This window comes from Diospyros lotus, chromosome 9, assembly GCF_014633365.1.
Source record: "Diospyros lotus cultivar Yz01 chromosome 9, ASM1463336v1, whole genome shotgun sequence".
Taxonomy (NCBI): Eukaryota; Viridiplantae; Streptophyta; class Magnoliopsida; order Ericales; family Ebenaceae; genus Diospyros; species Diospyros lotus.
In genome coordinates, this window is record NC_068346.1 from 7,343,872 (window position 1) to 7,352,060 (window position 8,189).

Here is an 8,189-nt window from a genome sequence, read left to right on the forward strand (position 1 = left end):
TTGAAAGATAGATTAAGCGTCTCCGCACTAATAATAGTTTAGAATTCTGTTCACATGAATTTAATAATTTTTACAAGTAAGAAGGAATTCTAAGACATTTAACAGTTCCAAGTACGCCATAGCAAAATGGTGTAATCAAGTAGAAGAACATAACCTTGATGGAAAATATACAATGTATGATGTCTAATTCCGGTTTATCAAGGTCTTTTTGGGTCGAGACTACTTATATGGCATGCTTTCTAGTTAATCAATCTCCTTCGTTTGCTATTAACAAGAAAACTCCAAAAGAGTTATGCTTATATGCTCTTGTAAATTATTCTGATTTGAAAATTTTTGGATGTCTCACATTTATTTATGTTGAATATGAAAAATTAAAATCAAGGTCTAAACAGTACCTCTTCCTTGGTTATAAATCTGGTGTTAAGGGTTATAAGTTATGGGATCAAAAAGTGTCTAAAGTTGTAATTAGCAGAGAAGTTATTTTTGATGAAATTACTATACTTCGTGGTTCGTATGCAAAAGAATATAACCCTACAAGTCTCCATAGTTCTGATATTTAGGTGAGGGTTGAAATCAACAAAAGTCAAACATCTAAGCTGGCTTTATCTTAGATTAAGACAAACCCCAAGTCAAGTCCGAAAACAAGTTCCAATCCATCAGATTATTATATTGCTAAGGATAAACCCAAAAAAATATCATACCTCCTCAAAGGTATGTTGAAATTGATCTTGTAACTTATGCTTTTGAGTGTAGCTGGACATATCCACTGTAGTGAGCGATGTGTGGATTTGATTGGTATTCCCCATGATGTGGATGATTGGTATTCGTCATGGAGATTAATTCTCTGTGATTTCATTGGAAGAAATAATTTTAGATAATTTCATATGTGAATTTAGAATCAAGATGGAGATTTGTGATAATTATGACTCAAAATCTTAATACATATGTGATTGGATTTCCTAACTAGACTAGAATTATGATTTCGAATTTGACTGTAATTTGGATGTTGTTAAATTCGATTTTGAATCAAATTTACCTCATTTGGAGAAATATTCTTTTGCATTATCTCATTTGGAGAAATATTTCCATGAATTATTTTCTAAGCAGGATAGAATTTTCTGTGTACATTTATAGATAATTTTAGGTCTATAAATAAGTGCCTAATGCCATGAAATTTGTGTGACAATATCACTTTTGTTGTAACAATACTTACTTAGTGATATTTTGTTCTTTTTAATTGTGATTTTTTTTAGATTTGAGTTTTTTACATAAAATTTTGTGTTCGTGTATGTGATTGATGGTTTGATTGTGCTTTGTATTCGATCCAATTTTGTAACATATACAATAATATTTTGGAGAGCTTTATTTATTTTCTTATTAAAAATTTTGATTTGATTAATATAATTTTTTTTATAATTAAGAGAATGTATTTCTTCCTCTAAAATGGATTCGAAAAAAGAATGTTTCTTAACATTAAGCATTTTTCTCTGGTCAATGGTCATTTCCAGAGGACCCAAATCATTATACATATAATACGTCTTTGATTAAGCAATTTGGAAATTTAGATCTTTATTCTTATGTTTGAATGATTTATTTAAATTAATTTCCTTAAATCTATTTGCTTTCTAAATGTTATAAACATTTCATACGCAAATTACTCCAACATTTAATGGTGATTATTCTTTAAAAAATTCGGATTTTAGATTTTGTTTCCCAAGTTTTGGAGATAAAGTAGAAAATGGTATTTAATTGTTTGGTTTTGTTTTTCGAAAAAAAAAAATTAGACCAAGAGTAAATTTTATTAAGGTTTTATGTAATATTGTATTATCATATATTAATAATGTAAATGTGTAATACTTTGATACAGATTGTCATCTCAAATGTCAAAATTAAGTCTTTAAGTAATATTTATGTTTATATAAATTTGAATTATAAAAAGAATACTTATTTTTTGCAATGCAAGGTTTTATTTTAAATACTCTGATTGAATAAAGTGTATAGAAATAAAAAATCATTAGGGACATTTAAAATATTACATAATTGGAAGTGCAAATAGTAAGTATAGTTTTAAATAGAAAATAATTAATAAGAATCTTAAATATCAAAAGTAAAACTGAGAGACTTGGTTTGGACTATGATGTGCTTTCAGAAATTAAAACAAAAATCTTAATTATATCAAATAAAGCATGATAAATAAATACTATTAAAACAATAAGGTAATAGTATTTTCATAATTATATATTATTATGTTTATTTTCTTTATGAGTAAATTTCTTATCTATCCCTTTCCATGTGGTTTGACTCTAGCAAAATTCCAGAAATAATGATATTAAAGCTATCGATTTTTGGCGAATTAATCTTGAATCGACGTAGAGAGAGAAAGAAGAAGAATATGGACCAAAACTAAACTGTCTATCAAACTAAATCGCCTATTTTTAAGGTCCAAGAGAAAGAAAAAAGAGAGAGAAAAAGAATAACTGGTCTCTGTCATTATCAATCTTCACTTCATCTCTTTACCCTCCATTGTTGCTCACTTCCTCACTGCATTGATATAAAAAGAAGCAAAATTTAGGTTTGTTTTAGGTCCTTTTATATCTAAAATGACCTAAAATATGGGTTCAGTTATTTCAAATTTGGAAAAAAATCCCAAATCAATCTAAAACTATTCAAGTTCTAGAATAATCTAGAATGATTCATTTTCCAAATCTAAATAGAACTAACTAGTCAATGACTAGTAGGTTGATCTTCATCATCTTTATCTTCATCTCCCGTCCCCCTCTTAGTGCGTGTGTATCCATCTATGTCGGTTCCAGATATCCATTACAAGTGCCCAGTGGGTCAAAGTCATCGAAAATGGGTTCCAATTGCCGAAATGCATCTTCCAATGATTGTTGCTTTTATTTTTCTTTTTGTCTTATTCAAATTTTATTTTTGATGTAATATAATTTAATTACTAGTATTTGGTGTAAAAATACATTGTTTTGATTAGTAATTAATATCTCTTAATTTGAACAAAGAGAGTGGGCGAAAATGAACGAAAACGTGTATGAAATTAACCCTTTTATTAATTTTTATTAAGGGATATAGAGACTAGAGGGCACACTATTTTAATTATATACTTACAAAAAAAGTAAAAAAGTTTGAAAACTTAAACTGAAACCCAACCAACATTTGAATTCAATTCATTTATTAAGGTAGCTATACCATGCCATGTTTATATTGGTTAGATTATTTACAACTATAATACTTTACTATATAATAGGATTCTTTTTGGGTTTGGGGAGGTGTTCAATTGTCCCTTGGATACCTTTCTTCGGCCTGGTAAATGAAAATGCCAAAACGTGTGCTATGGAAACAAGTATACCCTTTTGTTTTCACCATTTCCAATTTTTAAATTTGCTCAAAAAAAACCAAGTAATTGTCCATTTTCTTTAAATGTTTCAAATTTTGCAAAAAAATAAAAATAAAAATAAAAGTTACCAACATCAACAATCAGAAACTTTAATTGCAATCAATAAAAAGTGAGTTTATGAAATTTAAGCGTTGTTCTCTTTATTGTTTTCACATCGTCAGGTTTCTAAACAAATTTTCTTTACTTCATCTTTTTCACTATAAATGTCTTCTATTTCATCTACTTACCTTAAAAATAAGCACCACAAATTCAACTCAACATATCTTGTGGTGTATATAAAATTTCGATTACAGCATTGAAAACAAAAACAGTCCATCATGAGCAAATACATCTCATATGATGGGGATAATTGCACTTCTGTACAAAAGTGATACCTTAACATAATTGGTTAAGGAAAAACCCAAAACGAATATCAGTACCAGCAGCTACAGAGAAGATAAGAGGTAGAAGTTTTCCTGCTCATCACTTTTCTATTAGATACAAGGTGTTCTTATATACTTGAGTCTAGTTGCAAATGCAATGCAAGAGGAAAATGATACAAAATAATAATAAGGGTTAATTAACAAAAAAACCTAAACTTTAGCAGGATTTTTAATTTTTTTTCAATAGTAGCATCCTATATTTATTTAGTTTCCATTATGAACCACCGTCTATCCTCGCTAGATATTACAACTAAAATTACAACTAAAACATCATGTGACAAGCTAATGTGCAGTAAGCTAAATAATACTGTGACAAAATTATCCCTGAAAGCAGTATGTATCTTGAAAATAATGATTTCTGCCCCAATTCAACCATTGGGGTTTTGAAGAATATATAGGCAGAGGAAGCACAAATTAAGGAACCTAATAACTATACAATCCCTAAACTAGGAAAAATTTGAAAAAGGAATCGAACTATGAAAGGAAATACTACACTGAAAATCCTCCAGATCTGATATGAATCTTCCAACATTCCTAGCTTGCTAACATTTGACTCAAAATGTAACTTCAGAAGAGCTTTTGTAAGATCAGCTTCCTGCAGCCTTGTTGGTACATAGTGAATGTCCCATTGTCAATTTCTGACTTGATAAAGTTTTTGTCAATCCTCACATGTTTCATCCTATTATGTTAAATAAGATTATGAACTATACTAATAGCATATTTACCATCGTTATATAACTCATTGATTCTTCCATTGGAATAGATAGGTCTTGCAATAACCTATTAATCCAAATTAATTTGCACACACCTTGACCGATTGCTATGTATTTAGTCTCAGCATTATTTCTTGCAACCACTGTTTGTTTCTTGCTTCTCCAAGCCACCACATTTCCCTAAACTTTTGTGCAATATCCAGTAGTGGATTTTGTGTCTTGAATTGAATTTGCCTAATCTACATCTGCATCGCAGTCAACACTCTATTGGTCATTTTTCCTGAATAGGAGGCCCTTCTCAGGAGTACTCTTCAGATAGCGAAGAATTTGAACCACTGCTTCTAAACGTCTCTTTTCAAGGGCATGCATTAATTGACTTACCACATTGACATTATAAACAATATCAGGTCTAGTGAAAAATGGGTAGATCGGTTTCCCCACAAGGTGTTGACATCTCTCTTTCTCAATTGGTGGATCATCTTAGTAATTTTGTGCTTCCAATTTTGGTCTAGGAGAGTCCCTGCAAGTTTGCATCCTAGTTTCCTCATCTCCTTTAATAAATCAAGAGTGTACTTCCTTTGGGACATAAAGATGCCCTTATTACTCCTAGTATTTTTCATCCCGAGAAAATATTGTAGGTGCCCAAGGTCTTTTACTTTAAATTCTACTACAATTGACTTTTTAGTCTAATAATTTTTTGTGTGTCATCCCCAATAATCACCATATCATCTACATAGACTATAAGTATAGTCCTTTTCCTATCATTAGACTTTTTCATAAAGAATATATGGTCAGCCTGACTTTGAGAGTAATTGAACTACTTCATAGCTGTATTAAATCGAGTAAACCACACTCTAGGGGATTGCTTCAGTCCATACAAAGACTTTCTTAGTTTACATGCCATACATGCGCTGTCTTCCTCGAACTCGGGAGGAAGTTTCATATACACCTCTTCTTTCAAGTTTCCATTTAGGAATGCATTCTTTACATCCATTTGATGTAAATCCTAGTCCAAGAGAAATAAGCACTTTAATGGGAATTCAACTTGGTAACAGGAGCAAATGTTTCCTCATAATCTATATCGTAGGTCTAAGTGTACCCTTGAGCAACCAATCTTGTCTTGTATCTGTCCATGCTTCCATCAACATTCAGTTTTGTGGTAAATATCTACTTACACCCAACAACCTTCTTTTCTTCACGTAAAGGAACAATATCCCAAGTCTTGTTCTCATTCAATGCTATCATTTCATCCATTACAACTGCCTTCCACTTTTGATTCTGTAAATCTTTATACACATTGTTAGGAATCTTCACATGGTCAAGACCTTACTCCTTCATTAGGGCAATACGCATGTCAAGATCATCAACTGTACACCTACCTTCCCTAAATTGTGTGCCTTCCACTGGATTTGGCTCTAAGTCAAATGGTTTGCTTTGCTGGAGAACTCATGGTCTTCTAGTGTAGACTATAAGCTCCTCTTAAGATATTTTATAGGCTTCTCCCCCTTGACCAATCACTAGTATGGGTTCAAGTTCAAAGTGTTGGACAGGAAGGTCTTAGGGTGGTGGATTAGGAAGTGGAAAAGTGATTGGAAGGGAAATAGATGGATCCCAATGATAGTTTTCGATTGATATCCCCCCTTCCCTCCCCCAACTAAAGAGAAGCATTGGGAAAGAGGGGTTGATTTTCCAAAAAGATGGTATCATAGAAAATATAGAAATGTTTGGAACTTGGGCAGTAGCACTTTTACCCTTTTTGAGTAGGAAAGTAGCCAAGAAAGATGCATTTATAAGCCTTGGAATCAAGTTTTCCCCGAGTAGGATTGGAATAATGAACAAAGACCGTGCACCCAAAAATTCTATGCGAAAGAGAATCAAGAGGCCGTGCAGATGGAAACTCTTGGCGTAAACAATGGAAGGGGGTTTGAAATTGAAGGGTTTTGGAAGGTAGATGGTTGATAAGATAGGTAACAATGAGAATCGCTTCTCCCCAAAAATGATTTGGAGCATTGGTAGTGAACATGAGAGAGCGTGCAACTTCAAGGATATGACGATTTTTTCGCTCAGCAAAACCATTCTCTTTAGGAGTATGGGGACAGAAGCTCTAATGAAGAATACCATGTTCGACAAGATAGTTATTGAATTCATGGGAAAAGTACTCCTTGACATTCTCGAAACAATGAATTTGAATAGATGACTGAAATAAATTGGTGACTAGTTTATGAAATTGCTAGAAAATGATGTCGGTTTCAAATTTTTCTTTCAGAAGGTAAATCCAGCACACATGGGTGTAGTCATCTATGAAGGTAATAAACCATCGAGCTCTAGTAAAATTTGGCACTCGAGCCGGTCCCCAAATGTCATTGGCAAATATGAGATTATACTGTAAGCTTGAGACATGAAGGACATATTTTAATTGTAACCTGAATAAGTATAGATTTTCAATTCCAACAACAATTGAAGAGCTCCCGTCAACCACAATGATTTTTACCTCTCTATCACACTGTCTATATGAAGAGAAGAAGGTGGATGACCTAGTCATGTGGTCGGATGCTCTTGAATCGACTAATTCACTGCTATTTTCTTGTTTTGACAAAAAGGATGACTGAGTATTACCTTTTTGCACAACATTTGCAGCAAAGGTGGAACGGAGGGCAGATTGAATAAACCTCATTGGGATGGTCGGATTGGGGTCGGAGAAGCAATTGGAGGAGGTATCTGCAAACTCCAGATTGGTCAGCGATGGAGGGATGTCTGCCATGAGACCAAATTGGATTTTTGTTCAGCAATGGATGGTGATGGTGGATAGCTGGCCTGCTGTCTTTGGTTGCAGCTGCGTTTCTCACAGTGACGGCGGCGGTTGCTGCTGCATTACTCGCAGCAACGGTGGCTGGCGACAACGTCTGGGGTCAACGATGATGGTCGGTTGGCTTGGTCGGCAGTGGTCGCAGAGACAGTGACTAGGTTGACTGCAGTGGCCCTGCTCATTACTACGACTGCTAGGGTTGATGGTGATGGCCGGCCAAGGTGAGGCTGGGGCTGGTCGTGACAGCTGGTCCAGAATTGGAACCTGGGCGGCAGCGATAAAGGATCGAAACCTGGACAGCTAGGGTTTGCTGCGGTGCTCTGATACCATGAAAGCAGTATGTATATTGAAAATAATGATTTTTGCACCAATACAACCATTGGGGTGTTGAACAATATATAGGCAGAGGAAAGCACAAATTAAGGAAGCTAATAACTACACAACCCCTAAACTAGGAAAAAAATTGAAAAAGGAATCAAACTATGAAAGGAAGTACTACATAGAAAATCCTCCAGATCTGATATGAATCTTCCAACAATCCCTGTTAGACTTGGGATTTTTTTGTTATTCAGGTTTTTATGTGTTTCATTCAGCTTTTAATCAATTTTTTTGGTATTCTTTATATCGAGGTGGATAAGTTTCCCCTCTCATCATCACATTAGCTTACCACCTCATATTTTAACAGCAGCATTTAATGGAGACAAGCAGCAGTGCATAACTGAATCTAAATATAGTATAATGCTACAGTTAGAAAAATAAGAGTTCAATCTGAAATAAAAAAACTCAGGTAAAATTCAGTTTTTTTTTTTTTTTTTTTTTGTAATTAACCCAAATAA